The sequence below is a fragment of the Ischnura elegans genome, chromosome 2, assembly GCF_921293095.1.
Source record: "Ischnura elegans chromosome 2, ioIscEleg1.1, whole genome shotgun sequence".
NCBI classification, from domain to species: Eukaryota; Metazoa; Arthropoda; class Insecta; order Odonata; family Coenagrionidae; genus Ischnura; species Ischnura elegans.
The window spans coordinates 59,121,818-59,142,254 of record NC_060247.1 but is presented as its reverse complement, the minus strand read 5'-3'; positions in this window follow the sequence as shown (position 1 = coordinate 59,142,254).

Below are 20,437 nucleotides of genomic sequence, written 5' to 3'. Positions count from 1 at the left end.
TGAAGAAAACGAAGCATGGAAAAATTATTGCCTCAACACAGATGTTTTTGACAAAATAAATGTCACATTATACGTGTGAATAAGGCTGTGGTAGATAATTATCACACTTGGGGACTCATTTGGTTTGTTTTATAACCCCTAGATTCACTTTGAGGACAAAATAAAAAATTTCCATATCTTGCTATAAAAATAGAGAAAGCTCAGTGAAACAAAAGGAATAATAAATACATCGTGAAAGTTAATTCATTGAAGTACGATTTTAATATCACTGGAATATTGTTAAAATACATTTTGTTTAAGAAGCTACGTTTTTCCAATAGTCACGATAGCCTATGTTGGCAGGTTTGCGTAGATGTTAAATCCCATTTTTCCTTATATCTCAATGAGAGGAAGGTGTGAGTTTTTCACCACTATTCCATCTATGCTAAGAATTGGACAACGCCATTTAAGCGATAGTAAAGCACTTCATTGCGGCGGAAAAATGAAGACCTTCTCATATCGTAAATTGACCTCTCAGTTTTCAAATTGGAATTTAAGTAAATAAACCAAGTATATTTACTATATGTCTTCAATGGTCAGCGATTCAACTTCGTGGATCTAACTGAATAGATTTAAAACCAAATAAATTTCATACATCTTTCAAAGATAAACCCCATTCAGCAATATGCGCATTCACCTCAATTCTCCCCAATGAACATGGAATAACACACTTCATCTTGGAAGTAATCTCTCACGCACTCAGTAACCTTAAAGTTTGCTTGAGTAGGCGAGAATCGAGTTCGTCTATTGAATTAGCCTGTGGATTTCACACATTTAGGGAAGATGCCTATTATTTTTCCATGGCCACCAACCCTTGCGTGGAATTTTGAACGGTGTTTTGAAATTTTAAACCCGCGATGACATCGCTTCGTTCAGTAATGAAGCACAAAGATCAAGACAATCAACTAAACTTTATTGCGGAAGAAGTGTATATTTGAAAGTAAGAATGAGGTAGATCGACGTCAGGAGGCTATTAGGAATACGTAAATACGATGGAAATACAACGAAAAAATCTAGAGCGTTAGAGGGTGCTGGGATCCCGGAAAAGCACTAAAAGAGACTGATGTCTCGGAGGAGAGGAAGGATTTGGGATTGTCAGGCGTCAGTACGAATGCTTGGGCCCCTCGTAAAGGCGGGGTTGAGCTCTCCGAGGAGAGGGGAAATATGGCTTGATTGATGAACGCGCTTATTTAGGTCTGGGGTTCCCTGTGGTGTGTAAGGGAATGCCGACTCTCAGTGGACGGACCAGTTACACAACGAAAGAAGGATGAAATAGAAGTGGTGGTCAAAGTGGGAGATTTACATAGAAATGTTGGGACGGACATCGTCACGAATCACTTTATTTGAGTCGTAAAGGTAAAATTACTGAGGTTGCTCGAGGGTTTATTCGGCACTGCTATAAAGAATCGTTGCAATCACAAACGCCCTGTTAAGGGAATTTCATATTGTGCGAAAAATCCACAGAGAATATTTCATTTGTTAATTTCTATGGGGAATATTAAAATTAATTATAAGTTTTGTTCTGAATACCTGTAAATTCAATTAACGAGCAACCTTTTTAATGCGACAAGGTTGTGGCCAGAAATATGGGATTTTAAAAGGAGTTTCTCACATCCAAAAATGCTAAATCAATTCTGGTAAAATACTTTTTTACCGCTACTACGCGTGCAAAGCAGTTGAAATGGGCTGGAAATCTTGGAAGTTATAACCACTATAACAGCATTTGACATATGACGGGGCTTTTTCCCTAGGCAGAGGATCTTTAAGGGCATTATTTGTAACAATATAAAACATACACACCCGAGAATGAATAAAAGAGTTTGGTCAAATGTTATACTGATCGCGTGCATCATTTACCAAGGGGGTGAAGCAATCGGAATGAGTCGGAAACCTTGGGAAAAAATACTCTCCTAGGTAAAGCATGTAGAGTTTTTAAGTAGGGTGCAGTAGTGCTGGGTGGGGGTGAGTGAGTTGAGGGCGAGAGTGATGGAGAAGCAGGAATTTGCGACAGGGATCGGAGGACATGGGCAAGTAAGGAAAGAGTGTGCGTATGTATGTGTCGGAAGGTTGATGAGCGGGCGGAGAAGAGGGAAGGGGATATCCGTTGCTCTGGAGATGGATACTCTCCGCAGCAGTGAATGGGGACTGTGCCCTAGGCGAGATTGATTATTTCCCCGTCTTCTTGAGGACGATATTAGGGGCGAAGTTGTTCCCTGCAGATGGACTTTATCCTCTCCACACACATTTTTTATCTCTTTTTTTCCCTTTTCAGCATGATTCTGCTTCTTAGGGGAAATATATACTAGTGGACGCATATTGACCGCGCTGTAACCAAGAGCCTATGAGAACATTAAAACCACAACTTCCGCGTTATTATAGGAAACGGATGCAGTTGGCAAAAAATATTCATATAACTAAATTATTAATATTTGTGAAGGATTCAATGAAAATATTAATATTCCTTCTTCATCGTGAGCATGCAATTTTAAGGATATAAAAGATTGAAATAAACTCTAGGAAAATCAGCGCGATCGTTGAAGTCAGTCAATCAGATCCATCGCTTGATCTTGGATATCGCCATTTCAATCATTGTCCCGCGCGAAAAGCCGATAATCAACCCTGTTAATATTTCTTCTGAGTTCATCTGTCAATTTGCCACGACTCATCCTAAATTCCCTTGTATACCCGGGTAGAAATTCATTCCATTATTTTTCTTTTTGTGTAAGTTCTGAAAAATTTTCTCTTCCGTGTCCAGAGATTTTTTGTCATAATCTAACATTGATTTGCCCTAATGAGTGCTTCATCATGCCCATCAGGTACATTATTTTAGTTTCATCGAAAAAAATTGCGACGCTGCTTTTGATTCAATCTTAAAACTTTGATGCGCGGTTACAGTTTATTACGGCCTTTTTGTAATATATTTGCAACGGTGTCCTTATGCAAAATACACACCACAATGCTTTATTATCACCGCACTATTTTTATTTCGCAGCTTTCAATTCAATGTCAGCTCATTAACTATTCCTTATATTCGAATTGGAAAAAAGTAGATATTGTCACCATGTTAATATTTGGTTCTGTTTTTGCAAATACTCAGCTAAGTAATATTAATTTTCTTCCCAGGGAGTCTTGCTAAAACATATCAACAGAAAAATGTAGTATTTTACTCCTTCCTAAATTATCTGTGTCGTGCTAATCATAGCTGAGCATCCTTTTCCAACGTAATGCTGTTATATTAATGCTACTGGGCTGAAGAGACCTATAGTAATACCATTACGTTAGTACGTGAAAAGTTGGCTTGCATTTATGCAATACAAATCCATCAAACTTAAGGTATTCGTAATTTTGCATAAGTTTTTGGAAGGTGATTTGGATTTTGAGGAAGAAGAATATATTTCTTTTGAGGAAACTGCAGAGAGCTGGGCAAAGCCGCCAAATTTAAGTACGCGAATAACTTACAACGGACGTAGTACGTATATCAGGACTCGGGTGCACTTAAGAATCCATATTTCGCGTGTTTTCAAACCCCTAAAGGTTTCCGCTACGTGAGTGGCTCCCATTCTTCACCAGGAAGTAGGCACACATCGCTCTTCTGGCAAACATTTTGCTGACTGTCATCGCCTCATTGCCCCTCGTTACTGCGGAGACGTTCTCTTGGGCGCGGGCGGTTTTGTTATGCAAGTGATCCTAGTGGAGAGATTAGGAGATTGAGTGTGGTTGGTGAGCGATGAAACGGGTCCGAAGCCATCCTAGGAGAGAGAAAGAGGTAATAGGAATCAAAATTCTTATTCAAGAATTCCATCCAAGGAGAGGAAAAGGGGAAATTAAAATCCAAAATGCTCACATTCTTATTCCTCTTTGATTTTTATTCTTTCACTTTGCGTCTTAACCTTCTAATTTTTTGTTCTGTCAAGTTTTTGCCAAAGCAGGTCGTTTTTATATACCCTTACCTCTTTCTAGCATCCTCATATTGGCCCCAATAAAAACATCTTGGGGAGAAATAAAGTATCGCGTACGGGAACTTTTAATCTTCTCGTTCCTTACCCCAAAATACCCAGTAACAAGCAATTACAATCATTTTTGAAGCCTTAATTATAGATAAAATATCTCTCTCTCCTAGGTGTTTTACGTAATACTTTAACATCCCTAAGTCGTTTTGTTATCAATAATTTTATTCAGATTTTTTTTAGTTACTTTTTAATCACAAATATCACTTACTTCCACCAAATGAATCGAGAAAATTATTTTTACCAAGCATGGAGATATGAAAACAAAATCACCCTAAGAACCTAAATGTTATCACTTAGTGTAGTAGCTCCGGCATTATTTTTGGTATATAATTAAATTTTTTACTTTGCCATCGTGGTCAGATGAACATATATCGGATCCAAATTATCCATTTTCCTGGGATTATTGATTTAAAATTTCCAAAATAGTTGCCTAAATTTTGCGATGCCCTCTATTCAACGTGGCGTTTAAAGATTTCAAGCTTTTATTTTTAACGAAATGAATGACGTGAAAAACCCAAGCGCGCGAAATCAATCTCTGAAAGCCAGCGATTATACTCACTTTTCTGATCGTGTCCTGCCTGTAATAACGGAGCAGTTGCTTCCTCTTCGTGTTTGCAAATAAAAAATACGTGGTAATATTCGGAAGATTCCTATTACGGTGACATTTCTCTCCAAATTTCAATTTTTTGGCATAATGTAAGTATAACTACCTGCCTATTGCCATAGCACTACCATATCTATTTATTTTGGTTTGTTGGATTGTGTCGCGTGATCTTCGTTTACGTGCGTCGACTGCTGCGGCCCATCACGCAAGTGCTGCCAAACCTGTTCATTAAGTCTCATCGCACCGATGGTCAGCTACGTGTGCTCTGCCAGCAGTTGCCAACTAACCGTCTTGCAATAATCTCGCTGTCTGCGCCAGCCATCCTGCAGTAGCCTATCTAGATCAGGCTGCCTCACAAATACGTTCTTATTTCGATGCGTTGAAGTATTTCACTATGGTAAATATTTCATTTATATAAAAAATAATCCAGGAAGTATTCTATTGACTCATTCCTGCACGCAATATTCGGTGACACCATGAAACTTACCTCGCGACACACTCCCCAATACGGTTTTTGTTTCCTCCCATGTCTTATCTAACTCCTAGCGTTTCACCATTTCTCCGTGCTACCTCTTTGCAACCTGGGAGGGGGTTTTTCCCCTTCTATGGGCGGAAGGATGTGTTTCAGAGGTGGGTGAATGGCACTGAAGGAAATGGGTTAAGCCATCTAGAATAGTGGCGTCTCTTGGTGCGGGCTGAGGTTAAAAGGGAAGTGTGTGTCGCCAGGGAGAAAGAGGGATTGGTTATGCGGTAGCGTTGAGGGTTGGGAAACGTGGAGAGGACAACAAAAGACGAGAGGTTGGGAATGAAAAGGAGGAGTCCACGAATTTGCGCTCGTACGCGCGCCTGTCTCCGACAGAAACGGATAGAATTCTTGGCGAGAGGAAGGTTTTGGAAGCAAAAGCAGAATTTCTCGCATACCATCCTTTCTTTTAAAGTTAAAGCTCCTTTCGATGTGCCCACCGCGTTCGGTGTGAGGTTGAATGCGAGTTCGTGAATCAGAGGAAACCGAGACGTATTACGCAGAACTAGAGAGTATATGTGTGATTCCTTTGGTGCACTGCCAAGTTAACTATGAACTGTGAAAATTTAGATATTATCCCATTTTATGAGTTTAGGGCACTATTAATTAGCTTCAAGTATACCGGAACTAGCAACGATGATAACTAAGATATGCTACCGAGGCGTCATTTTAGCGGCAAGTATTTTTGGGGCTCATATTACTCTCTCTCTCACCTCAAATTCGACGGGTTATAGTATACCCGCGGATGGTCCGGCTGCCGGTGAGTATGTAATATGTATACCACCTCTTCAGCGGCGATGAATATACGCAAAGTGCGTAAGCGGGACAAAAATGACGATTCAAGTGTAAAGGGACCAGCGTAACCTTTCCAGTGTTAGTGAAGAAGAATTAGAAAGACAGGATTCTAGTGAGCGCGTGCAAAAGCACTATAAAATTAACGACACTATACCTAGCCGGCGTCGGAAGCCGGGAACGGCTCTGATTGGCCTAAAACATGACATTATCAGAATACAATTTTTATCATGATTTTTCACAATTATTTAGAGTTTTTGGTACATTAGTATGCATTTTGTTCATTTTATTTATTTTTTGCACATATTTTATCAATTTTATCATTTTGTATGGTTTTGAACAATTTTATATATTTTTTTTTGTTTCGAGTATTTTCATTTTTTTTCAAACCACAATAAACAAGTTTGACAATAACAATAATAGTGATTTGATGAATGAGTTGAGTTAATATTTATTTCCTTAAAACGATCGTGTACCCCTGCGAGACATTTCATGCATCAACCTCTTATTTATTTCCAGTCTAATTCCATGATAAAATTGGTACTCTTTGAAACATAAAGTACTTCAGTTTTTCATCCAATTATTTTTTGTTTTGCTTGTCTCCGGGAATCGTATTTTTAGTGGGTGAGACAGCCTCATTTTTTCTTCTACCTTGGCGCCATCTTTCTTTCTCTCTTATTCACTCTCTAGTATGTTTGCCTCTCCTCCTTTTTCCTGCGCCTATTCACTTAGCCGTATTTATGGAAAGCTTTGTAAGATGCCTCACTTTGCCTTTTGTGTTTCCGTGTCGAGGACTGTTAAGATTAATTTTTTTTAACTTTCATCTCCTAGAGAGGGAAGAGATTTTCTTTGAAACGGAAGAGAATATAGTGTTCGTCGTGATGCGCTTGAAGGCTTGTTTTTGCCTTTGTGTGTGTCACTGGTGGGTAGTAAATCAGGGGTAATACATGCCGCTTGTTGTTTTTGAAATAAAGTTGTGTAGCGGAGGAACGATGCGGAAAAGGCGTTTGCCCTGGATTGTCATCAAGCCCTCCCTTTTAACATGGAGTGCAAGCTAAATGATTCCCAGTGCGTAAAATGTTTTCTGAATATGCTCCCTAGAGACAATGGTAACCGGCAGCAAAGAACTTTATGCTTATAATATTTATATTTTAGATATTAAGAGCAAAAAGTTTATATCATTCTTATCGTTAACTTTTGTGCATGCAGCAAATGAGGACGAAGTATTTTCCTTCGAATAAAAATGTTTAATGATGCCCTGTGCTCTCTGAACATTGCACGTGCAAATTTCGGTTAAAATGCAATTTTTTTAAATTACCAAAATTTTTTGTTAAGACGAAGTGAGTGGTCTTTTAAAGTGGCCATACTGTGATAATAATTCATCTGATCAATAAGCCAACTATGTTTTCATGCTATGAATAAAATTAACCTCAACCAACGCTGTTGTTTATTCCTTCTCGTAAATTTAGACGAGAAAAACGTGATTTTAAATTAATTTAGAGTCCATTTGGGATGTAATACCTACAAATTCAATTCCTCGCGTAAGAAAAACAGGTATCCACAAATGATATAAGAATATTTTTGGCGTTGAAATGAGGTACACTCTCATAGACAAAATGGAACCTCAATTCATAATATTAAAAAAAATCATGATTTAGTATTCTTATCTACACATATAGAAAATTAACATTGATTAGTAATCATTCTCCCCAATGATTCATAATCAAAAAGTAAATAAAGAGGAAAAATATTGCATGAATTGTGAATAGTTTATTTGCTACTGAAAGATAACTTTTGAACACATTGACGACGACTATGAATCATATACTAAATAACTTCGTTTTTAAGTTGTATTTATCCATTCACCATTACTATTATCTGTAAATTACCGAAAAAAAAATTGAAAAAAGTTACGATTTATCTATTTTAGTAGCTGAAAAAATGCTCAGCCACCGAATAGGAGCATATATTGATATTGCTTGAATTTCATGAACGTCAAGCTTTTTATCCATTTTGTTACCAATGCAGAGGCAGAGCTCAGTGCCGGCAATTTCATTGAATGTCCATTTTTTTGCTTATAATTCGTTGCGTTATTGGCCCGAGTTGGCCGGTGATCGGATTTCACATTGAATTGACTGGTATCATTCACAGTTTCAGCTTGTCTAAAACTAAAAAGAGTTGAAACTCGTCAATTTGAATTACGTGCCATAAATAATGAATCAAATCAACTTCGCTCCCTTTTCATTTTTAATGAACGCCTTTTCACTCGTAACAGATGGGTCATCTATTTTATCTTTATTTTCCCGTGAATCGGATGCAGTGCGCTGTAGCGCTTGGAGACAATGGAGCGGGGAAAATAACTTACCGGATTATTTTTTTCAGCGTAATCCTCTTTTCCATTTCAATATCTTTTGCTGCCGTTGCGAGATAAACTTGCCGCAACTAATTCGTATTCCGTGAATGCCCCACAATAAAAGGACACGGTAGAGCAACTATGTTGCGTTAACCACGAAGCCTATTTATCTATTTTACTCCTAATCATCGCCCAATCTTAATCATCAAGCGCCCAATATTCCGTTACGCCAAAGTTTGATTTTGCGACATGTAAAACAGTCATAGGTAAAGTACGGATGCAGTACACCAAGTTTTCAGTTATCTTCAGCGGATTAAGATGTGTTGAAGTTAATTATTATGCTGAGTTTGAGGAAAAAATATAAGTACATAAATCGGGATCCTAAGATGTGCCTCTTTGGAGGCGAAATGTTTTTTTTATGCGGAAATAATATTTTTACCTTGATTAGTTTGTATAAAGAACATGAAATTTTATTTAAACATCGATTAAATGGATTCATAAATGATTGAACGATGAATATTAAGATTGGTAAGCCTATCTTACTATGTTTTCCGCGTATTTATATTTTCTTGAAATTTTTAATTCAGCTTAGATAATAGTTATCGGATCTATGTACGGTGAATGATTTATTTACTGTTTTATTTCTCATTAGTCTTAATTATTGGCTTAGTGGTTTTTGAAACGCAATTTATGACATTGTGTCCATTAGCCTCCTGAGCGGAGTAAAATTCTTTCGCAAGGATTTAAATAGTGGCCCTTCGGAAAGGAGGACCGCAACGAGGGCTGAGGGAGAGATGGGAGGCTTCACTAGGGTTTGTGTTGACCATACCTACCTAATTTCCTTTCCGCCAATAGAATTCCCTCGTATGGATTCTATGCATCGAGGTATTACTGTCCTGACTTATAATTTCAGCCTAAACCTTAGCCGTAGACAATTGCATACTCATAATAATGTCTTCGAGTATCATTCAAGGTCACAAAATAACTGTAATAATTTCCATATAGGTTTTTACTTCATGTTCACGCTTCGTTATGCATCCGTAAGATGACGATATTCCCCTCTCTCGACTCTTCCAGGCGTTGATATATTCCTGATAGCCACTCATAAAGCCATCCGAGCGTCAAATATATTTTGTTCGACGAGTGCGTCGCTGGAGAAAAAATCCTAATAAGTCTCGGCGTTGGAGGAAATTTGCGCCGTGGGCCATGACTAGAGAGCGTCGCAATTTGTTTTAGAGCTCGCGTGCCTGCACGAAGGAGATAGGGGGCTTTGGACGAGATCGGTTAAGTTGCTCGTGAGGCCAAGAGGTGGAAGAAGCTAGTGGAAAGGAGAATAGTACTACAGAGGCGGTTGAAGGCCGGAAAAATTCTTCGTGATTAAAGGGAATGTGGGGAAAATGGTGAGGAAAGAGTATGACTCCGCGTTTATGGCGTGGAAGTAGGCGGTAATGTTAGAAGCAGTAGGGAGTCACCGAGTGTCGGGTACAACTTCCTCCAAATTGCGTCAGGGAAGTGTTCCGCGTAGAATTTTATGAATTTTAGAATGAGTTTTAATATCTTTGGTATTTAATTTTGGCTTCCTCTCGTATTCGCTGTGGTCATTTGAGCATGTTTGGAGATGCAATTGTGTCGTGTTGGGTAAATGATTACGTGTCCCGTGAAATCTCCTCGTCGTCATAACAGTGGCCTCTAAACAATGCAATAGAATCAATGCAACTTAACTGGAAATTGAAGCCTAGCGGAAAAATTGAGGTCAGTGAGAAAAAGTTCCCGTCACAATGAAATAAGTATCTAAAAGTATGGATTTTTTTCCTTGTAGGGTTAGTAAAATTTTAGAGATAACCAGTTTTTATTTCATTTTCATCATGGGAGGAATTCCTGTCGTATTTGCCGTAGTGAGTGTATTTTCTTCGAATTTTCTGTAATCCCTTAATATCTCTCGAGGATTTTTTTCCTAATTGTGCGTAGCAATAACTTATGAATTTCGCATTCAATATTTTTATGTTCATTTTCTCTTAATAAATTTTCATAATTAACCGGATTAGTATACCAGTCCTTTACCTTAATAATCCCGAAGCGCCAGTCAAGGACACCAGAATGACCCAAATATAAGTAGCGAGCTATGTAGGTATTAAAATTTAGGGATGCCTAGGAAAAGAATAATACTATTACCGTCATTTTCCCTTTGCTTGTTAATATGGTGACAGCAGCAAGGAATTGTTTCAAAACTGCCTCTAGATAACTATGTGGAGATAATTCAGGTAGCTTAAGGCGGTAAGTTTGAATATGTATAGAATAGTACTTTTGAGTGCTGTAAGTGGTACATGGAGGATCTCAGGTCATCCCCTCACATTTTAAGTTTTTTTTTGCATTTCCACTTTTTACTTTTGGATCATTTCTTTATATTCCCCGTTTCCGCTTTTTTTTTATATCGGCTTGAAGGTCGACATCCCAATTGTAGGATTCTTTTACGCTGGGGTGGACAGGGTGGGACTTTCCGAGGGGATTTTCAGCGAGAAGCGATCAGCGGATGGGCTGAACCGATTAGGAGACTTTGCTGGGCAGGGGGGGTGCGTGGCCGATATAATGGAGAAAATAGCGATGACGGAGGAGGGGGAATCGTGGGAGAGAGAAGGTTAAAAATGACTGGTAAGAAAACGAGGAGGTTGGCTTAGAAATGTGCAGGGTTGCCACCTACTCCGAGAAACCGATAAAATTGAGGGATACTGTTAAAATTGAATCTCAAGCTTGTTGGTTAGGATTTCCACGAGTGATTTCACACAGCCGAAAACTCGCTTCCCCCGTCAGTTCTTATTCTTTTGCTATCTCATTTTAGTCCGTCATAATCAACGAAAATCATTCCAGGTATTCTTTGCTATTCTCCCTATCACTTGTCCTTCGACAATTATCTTCATCAGATCATCGTTCCACATGATGTGCTGGTTCTAATCGTCATGTCGTTTTCTAATGGTGTTCATTAAGTTCTCTTTTCTCCCACTCTTCTTATGATGTCATAATAGACAAAGGAATGACTAAAATTAATTGAAAAAACAAGAAATTCGGAGTAATAGGTTAAAGCTCTATAACTATGGAATATTATTCTATCGTAAAGAAGATAGAAGGTGAAGCGAAACATTCATGATAACAATTTTAGGTAGTAGATCGGTGCAATTGTTAGATTAGGGCTCAAATCTAAGACAATTTTCAAATGCCTCAAACATGAGAGATTATTTACCGAGTAACCCGGTGTAGGAATACATTTTCCTCTCGAAAATGATGGACTTCAACGGATCCAAGATCGAACCAAGGCAATCAAATCTCTCTCGGACGTATCCATTATTTGGTGTCCTACCGAGAGATTACGACTGGTTTCATAACATCTTTTTCCTTACGCCTGTTGATGTATTTTACGAGATAGACGTAAATGTGGTAGAATAGTACAATAATTCAGTATTGCCAAAATAAATAGGGGAAAAATGGCACAAATTAAAGACAAACTTTGGAAATATTCACTTTTTTGAAACGTTACTACAATCGTTTCAACTGATTTTAGTCATTATCGTAGTAATGTGGGTAATCTTTCAGGCGCTTTTAGAACGACGTCAGAACAGAAAGGAAAGAGAGAGGAGAGGAGAAAGAGAGAACCACACAGACCTGCTTCAGCTCAGTCCCTTTCCCCATTGCCTATCCTTCTGAAAAAGAATTGAATGAACTCGCAGAACCGCGGCTTGATAATGGATGAAACCAGTTGAAACCTTTGTCGGTGCATAATTAAATAAGTGGAAATTTGTAGCGTTCATTCTTAATTTGTATCACCATGGATCTCCGCAGAAGAAAGCCAGATTTTTCTCGTTTCATTGTGGAAACACTAAACTGAATTCTGGAAAACCGAGAAAATTTTTCAGAGTGGCCGCCCTGTGTATATAGGAGGGGTGGTTGCGTTGGGTCCGCGGCCGTTCACGAGGAATAATGCGATCGGCGTGGAAGTGTAACGAGGAGGAAGGCCGGTCATAAAGGAGGAGACTCTGAGGGGGCGAGGTTGGTTTTGACGGTGAGTGAGTCCGGATAAAAGGGCCATCTCACTTCAGGTGCTTCGGCGTAGGAGGGGAGTGGCCTGATGTACGGCAGTGTGGCCTCCTCCTGTATGCGAGGGGGTGGAGTGAAACCTTCCCCTTTGCTACCATCCTAAACACATGGTCTGGGTGAGATAAGGTGGGCGAGAAGTTGGTGCGGGTGAAAGTAGGGACGGGTATTGTGTTTCACTTATCCCAAATCTGGTAGGTTATGGGCGACCAATGTCACAATTCTGTTCCAAAATGATATGGAGTAAACATTTTTCTTGTCGTGAGCACATTTTTATTAGAATAATTCTTAAGAGCCAACTTCATTGAATTTAATGGTAACATTTTTAATTTAAAGGTATCAATTTAATGTTTGTTTTTTAAAATCAACAGAATAAGTATAACCTGATTCTTTCTAGGCTCAAGAGTAGTGTGTTTTCAGCCTTAAAATGGTTTTAGTCCCAGAAACACCAGATTGAGTGCGTGATTTTGAGTGCTCTCAGAGTCCGTCCCTGGCTCTCTCTGAGTTCTTTAAAATACAAGGATTATCCAGGAAGAAGAAATACGTATATTTAAAATATATACTGACGAATTGTTTTCATTTTTCGACATTTTTAGTATTTAGAAATGATTCTTGGACTTTTACTTGTGACAGCGTGTCCATTGCTTTATCATCTCTCATAGCATGATTTTGCTTGGGTCTGGTATGTCACGTACATCCAAACTAACAGAAATTTATTGCCATCAAATTTGATCTTTATTATCGAAGCACTCCATATTTTCAACTTTTACGGCCGCGTCAAGCACCTGCTTCAAGTAATTAAATAAAAATCACTGGCAATTTTCCCTCAGCAGTTTATTATCACGACAGGTTCCAAATTCTATTTTATTATCTTCAGGTTTTTCTTCATATTCAGCGGTTCAAATTACAAGTGCAATAAGGATATTTCTTTTGCATTTACTGCATCTTGTTTATCTTCAACTATATATAATACAAAATGTGATGGAACTTGCTTTGAGATGGAACTGTTTGAGGATAATTTTTAGTCATTTTTTATTCATAGAGTTCCAGAACTCTGAGAGATTAAGCATGATAATTCACCCTATACCGGCTTCTATTTCTTATAGTCTTGAACTATGGTAGATGGAGACCGTCACCGTTTCAGTGGCTCGGACAAGTAAAACCGATACGAGGGTCAAGCAATAAATCCGCCAATGGGGAGGAGAGACAGGTTAAGAGTTTGAGTGAATGGGAGGAGCATTAAGTCCCGGAGTCAATCTTCACAATCGAGATAAGAAAATATCTTGGGCCCTTTAATAAGACGACCTCATCGACCGCTTCGATCGGTCAGCTGAGGGAGGGATTGTTTTTTCTAGCTCCGTTCTTTCCCAGCTCGCCCGACGTCTGGCGCCGTCGTTCGGAGATGGATCCCCAATAATCCCGCGATTATGACCTCGGACCTCTGTCTCTACCATACACTCTTCTTCTCTTTCTCCTTTTCCTTGAGGAAAAGGGAAAGTTTGAGTCGCCCCGTGCAGCCCATCACCGGAGGCAAGATAATTTTTCAACCAGTGACCGGATCAGTAGACTGATATTCTTGATAGTTCACGGAGATATTTCATCTTCTATTCCTGACGCGGAGAGTTAGGCATTCAGATAGATATCAAACAGAACTGAAAGTTTTGTGAGATTTAATATTGACAATGTGCGTCCACAATATTCAGAATACGATCATCATGACTACTTAGATGTTACTATTGATGAGAAAACACGTAAGATCAAATCAGTAGAGTTCTAAGAGTTTCATTTTTCTTATTGGAGGGACTCCTGAATTTTAACATCAGTCACCGAAAACGTGGTGGGCAAATATTTGTGGATAAATGGATTCAGAGATACATTACTATGCCTAGTTTTTTTTTCAAAAGCCTGGCTCTCGTTAATACCCAGCAGGCATCGGAAATAATTTGAACGGGTCAACTCATCATCTGTAATATCTGTGGTGCATAACGAATTAGCTACTTTTTCAGATATATTGGATGAAAATTTCACTCCCGTGGCTGTAAATGGCGTGTATGCCTCAATTATTTTAAAGGAAAAGTTAGAGGGTGTAAATTCATATCTGTAGAAAAATTCTCAAATCGGTAAGGCAAACAACAATCTCTCGTACATCGGTAAAGCTATTTTTACATATTCAGCTATCTAATTAAAATAATAAACTAGTAAATTCTTTATTGCCTAGGTTATTTCAAGCTATGGCTGCATACTTCTGACAAAACCATAGTCAGTGGCGATGGTTTTATTATCCAGTCTAGAAATCAGTTACTATTTTTCCAGCCATATTTAGGAAACAAATTTTTTGCACCGTTTATTTATTTATTGTTTGGAATTCAAATTAGATTGTGTGTCTTTCTTTCTCAAATGCAAATGAATATTTAAACAAAAGTGCTCTGCTGATTTCATGAATCGGGATTGGTATTTATTTAAAGTACAATAAAGATATTTTTCTCTCATCTCTTCTGGTAATTAAGGAAAGAATGATAATTTGACTCAAGAGTAGTTTATCCAACAAGATAAAAGTATTCCGCTGTGATTTTTATAATCATGTCGATCACATCTCTCTGTAATTTTCGAGGTACGCGATTGCTAGCCGTATAAACTTATAAATAAAAACACTAATTACCTTCCCCATTCTCGTTAACCTCTATAGTACCTTCAACTTCCTGCTTGACTCCCCGGGTTCCTTTTTCCATGAAGTCATATCTAGCTCATGAAGAAGTGAGGTTACTGGCAAAGTGGTTAATCAGTGAATGAGCTATAGCCATTTGTGTCTTTCCTAACTCACAGACTTCCTTTCAGGCTATCATGCTACAATACACCATATAATCACGGTTAGCTAGCTTAAATGGCCAGGGAACTGGCTAAGAAAAGTTTAAATCATTGTAAAAGCGACCATATTTTTAAAAGAGATGTGTTTTTTCTTTAACTTTTTTTTTAGCCCGAGGAAAAAAATCATATATGTTTAATATTTTTTTTTTCATGATTAATGTTTTATATCGACACCGATTGGTAATTTTTGTTAGGTAATTAATTGAAACTATCCATCATGCTTACATTTTATATTCTGACATTTATGTCAAATTAGGTGCTTTTGACTTTTGATGGTAATCTTTTGAAATTCCTCATTTTTAGGGAAGAAAATGACAATAAAAGATTTTTTCGGAGCAAAGGGAAAGTGAAAGTTATTGGAAGAATTCGACTAATGAAGCAATAGAGGGAATAATAAATGCAATATTAAAGTTCTCGAGAATAGTCTTCCTCTTTGTTAAAAGTTCTTTAATGACGAAATGTAATTCTGTTTTTTTTTTAACGGCTAAAACCCGGTACGAAGACTGTGAATCACCTTATAATGTCTGTGTACCTGAAAGAGATGAGTAAGTGCTACGGTAAAAACTCTGTATTAATTTTGAAAAAAAGTCTCGTACAGTGACAAATACTGTTAAAATAATGTTCGGGTATTAAAATATTAGAGTTTTAAAAATTAAACTCAATATATGAATTCATATTTATAAAATTCTTAGGAGAAATTAGAAGTCTCTCTTTTCATGTTAGCGTATTCTATGTACGTAATTATTTTCTCTCTGGTATATTTCTATGAGCCACGGAAAAAGTTTAAGTATTTTGACATCATTTTACCTTCTTGGCATTCAAATTCAAAAAATGAAAGCCACCGGATGCTAAAATATTTGACATTAGTTCGCGGGAGACTTCTCCAAGTTATTATGAAAAAAAAGCATTTCGAGCGAGAGGAGGATTCCCGAAAAAGTTTTCGGAATAGCTTCCATGTAATTCCCAAACCACCTCAGAGGAAAGTTGTTCTCCTTTAGCTCTTTCCCATCGTTTGAAAGAAACCGCAATGGATTGAATAAGAAGGCTGCTTGCTTGCCCTTTTCTGCTTAATATTACGCGGCCGAACCTTTAACTTCTTGGCCCAAAAGCCTCGCACTTCCTCCGGGCTTTTATTTTAGGCTTCCCTTTCCTTCCACCGTTTCTCTTTTCTGCTCCTCGATCCATATCTCCCATCGCGATTCCGTCGAAGCCCCATCCCTACGAAAAGGGGTTTCCCCCGGAAGTGGAAATTGCGGCGGTACTGAAGGGAGTAGGCCCCCTTACGACTGTTCACCTCACCCCATCCAATTCCAGGCACCACGATAGAATCACCACTTTTCATTATCATACCCCTACCCCTCCCCCCCCCCCCCCCCCGTTCCACAATCCTTGGTTTTCGTCTCCCATCCACTTTCTTCGGATATTTCGCCGCTTCTGGGATTCCTCTCGGATTTCCAGTGCGGGAGAATTCCGTGTGGCTCATCTTTCTCACTTTTTTCCGCCAATCGAGCTCCGTTCCCTTTCGTGCGATTGCTTCGGCATGCGAGGTGATTTGCGTAATTTCTAGCTTATCAAGTGTTTCCTTCTTTTCTCCGTTGCTACTACTCATACATTCCAATCGTATATGCTGGTTAATATGATTCCTTGTCTTCTATGCATTAACTTTAATAACTAATCAGCGGTAAATAAATCACAAAGTATAATGTTTAACATAAAGTATACAATATACGTATATCCACTGACACTACATTTACTACTAGGATATATGTTACATGGTATTTAATTCCAGAAGTTATTATTTTCTTTTCACATGACCCAAATATTATTTTTTCTTAGGTGTGTAAGCTGTTATGATTTTTTCGCTATTATGAGAGAGTAAAAAGCTTAAGTTTGTGGTAAAGAGTATTATCAAAGAATAAGAGATAAAATAATTCAGTAACATAATTAAAATTTTCAGTTGCTCCAGTAATCACGAAGTACTCAATGTGCATTTAAGATTCATAAATTCTTTCTTCAGATATTCATTAACTTTTCCCATGATACTGAAATAATGATAAGCTTTGCTAGTTTTGCTCAAGATATTCAACATTCATGATTTAATTAAAAACGTAAGCCACTTTATGTACCGTTAATTTATTTCCGACTATTTTGTAACATATTTTGAGATTTACTAGAAAAATTTTCCACCTTTATAAATTCTGGTTAATAAAATCAGTGTCAGAATCTTGCCTTAGAATCAGATCCCCATGAAATCGTTTTATTTTATCCGTAACTCTGCTGTAGAACTTCTTTTTTATCTTTTTTGGACTAAAACTAAACCAAATCAATCACTAAACGGATTATTTTTAGTTCGTATCTTCTTACTTCCCTCCGTCCTAACATCCTTGGCTCTCATTTAAGTGTGATAAGGACCAATCATAAACAATATGGGAAGATTTAGCATTCCATAGATTTGTCTTAATCTTTATTTATGCAATTCATTACCAACTGAAGATAAAATGGATCGACGCAGTATGCGAAGAAGAAGTGCTAAGAATAGTGATAGAAAAGAGTCTTCTAAAAACCTTAAGCAGAAGGCAGGAAAACTTAGCTAGTAACAGTATGAAGGATGATGGGTTGATGAAAACAATCGCAGAAGGGGGAATGGGAGGGAAAATGTGCAAGGGACGTCGCCGAATGATTTACGTAGGACATTCTATAAAGGATGAAGATAGAAGAAGGAAGAAGATATACGCCGATATGAAAAGGTCATTGGAAATAAGGGAGAGGACTGCGTCACACTAATCTTAGGACTGTTGGTTGATGATTATGATGAATTGATCAATATCAACTGATTCAGGCGTGATACAGTGGATTTTCGACAAATTGAAATGAAAGATAGTTGCTCTTCTTCACAATATTTTAATTTATCCCCTTGGCCTTCCTGTTTCTTTGGTTCTTTCCTAAGTGTCGTTCTTTTGCAGTTATTACTGTAGTCCTTCTTCAACCTCAGGGTATTTTTAAGTATCTCTTCAGTTGTATGTTTTCTCACAGTGTATCCACTGTACGCCTGTTTCCCACCCCTTCCTCAAACTTTTCAAATCCTCCTCCATTCCATTCTCACAGGTAAAAACGTGATGTTTTTATGTGCAACAATGCTTTGTACAAGATGATGGCTCTGTGAGCCGAAACGCGTCGTACGCATTAAATTATTGTGGAAAATTGCGATGACCTTTCATTTCAATATGATGATGAATAAATTAATACATTAGTATGGAATTAGGGCTTGTAAAAGTAGTGGCTCCCGCAAACGTTTGCTCAAGCTATCCAGTACACTTATTTCCATCGTACGGTCGGTTACATTCCTCTCTCTGCTTACTAGCTCACTATCTTCTACATTTTCTGCTTACTATCTTATCACTTTCCCCTATGAAATCACCACTCCAGTCTTATTGCGTGATCGGAGGCAGTTCAGGCGTGGATCAGGGTTCACTGACGGCTTGTCTTCCTTCCCGTGTCTGCGGTCTTTCCGTTCCTTCTCCATCCCGTTGTTTGGCGCACGCTACTGCTGCAGCGATCAAAACCTTGTTAGGTATTCGAAATTGTTCCTGTTGATGTCCATCGTCGGGAACAAATTGTCGGTGTACATCATGAACTCTGGCTCAGACATCATTGACAAGAACGCTCAAAGCTTGTCCCTGTATCTTTTTATTTTGATTTCAACGGCGTAGTTCTGCCAAGAGTCGTTTTGAGTCACGAAATCTCCGGAATATACAGCGAATATCGTTTTTCCGGGGCTTGGGAATTTGTGAAAATATTCATGACGTACCTGCCGATGCCTGGGACAGCGCAAAAATAAAGCTGCAATAAACTAACCGCAGGGATTGGGTGTCTTTAATTTCATTTTTTTTACTTGAGGTTTGAAGTGTAATGGAATAATTTATTTATTTTTTCGGTGGAAAGAAAACTGCATCGAATTAGCTTCAATATGTTCTTTAAGCTCTGAAGTTATTATTACCCATAAGGAAGACTATAGCCTCTGAGGTATTAAGGCCGATGATTTTTATTGACTTTTAATGATTATGTCGCAATTTATCAGGTTTTATTTATTTGTTTTTCATGTTATCCTTGAATTTTTAATTAATATTTTCGGTATCTTACAGTTGATACCGTAAAATAAATGGGAGTATTTCCTGAAAAATTGCTCCTCCATAAAATGTTTATTGAAGCTTTTAGTGATTTTCCACTACTGCAATGTTTTAGAAGATTACGGACGTCCTTAAGATAATATGTATAAGAAATGCAATTTTAACTGGTCAGAATTTAACTATGTTGACGAATACAATGCCCAGAACAGCTTGATATTGAAACTTTATTGTAAGTTAGAAATGTTACAGTTTATTCTCAGTCACATAAGTTTGGTTCACAGATATTCATGGGAAAGAATATTTGGAGTGCCTTTAGAACTAAGAGGATGTATTTCTCCTGCTCCGTCAGTTTCCATAGTTTCGTAATATTCCTTTAAAACTTATTCATGGGATATAAATTATACCTTTTTCAGCCATTGCAGTGTCTCAAATGTTTAAATTCCTCCATAGTATTTTCACTGATCATTAATGCTTTTATTTGAGATGAATTCATTTTTGCCTAAGGCATACACTTCATGCGATGAGAATTTTTAGATGCTGATGTGAATTTTCTAATCTGTAATTCGTCCTAAAAATACAATGAATACGACCAGGTAGTGGAAATTATGTGTCAACCTTGACACCCATTTTTTGTATCCATATCCATCTCTTCAATCTCCAAGCAACACTTCATACGCTGAGAATTTGAAAATGGCAATTTGAATTTTGAAATGAGTAGTTCCTGGTGAAAATAAATACACAAATAATACCGTTGAATTTTAAATTATGTGTCAATCCAGATAAAGAATCCTGTGCTGTACCCATCCCATATTCTGCTTGTACAAAAATATAAATCGCACGTCATTTCAGGATTATCATCCCCTTTTATCAAAGGAGGGGTAGCACCTACATCTGTAATTCCATTCGAAGGTTTTACCATTTCCATTCTTCTGACATATTGTCTCTCGTTCCACCTCTCCCGTACCACGAGGATACTTAATATACGGGTGTGCAGCCGCCATGTCCGCCTTCTACTCCTCGTAGAGATGCCCCCCTCTCCCC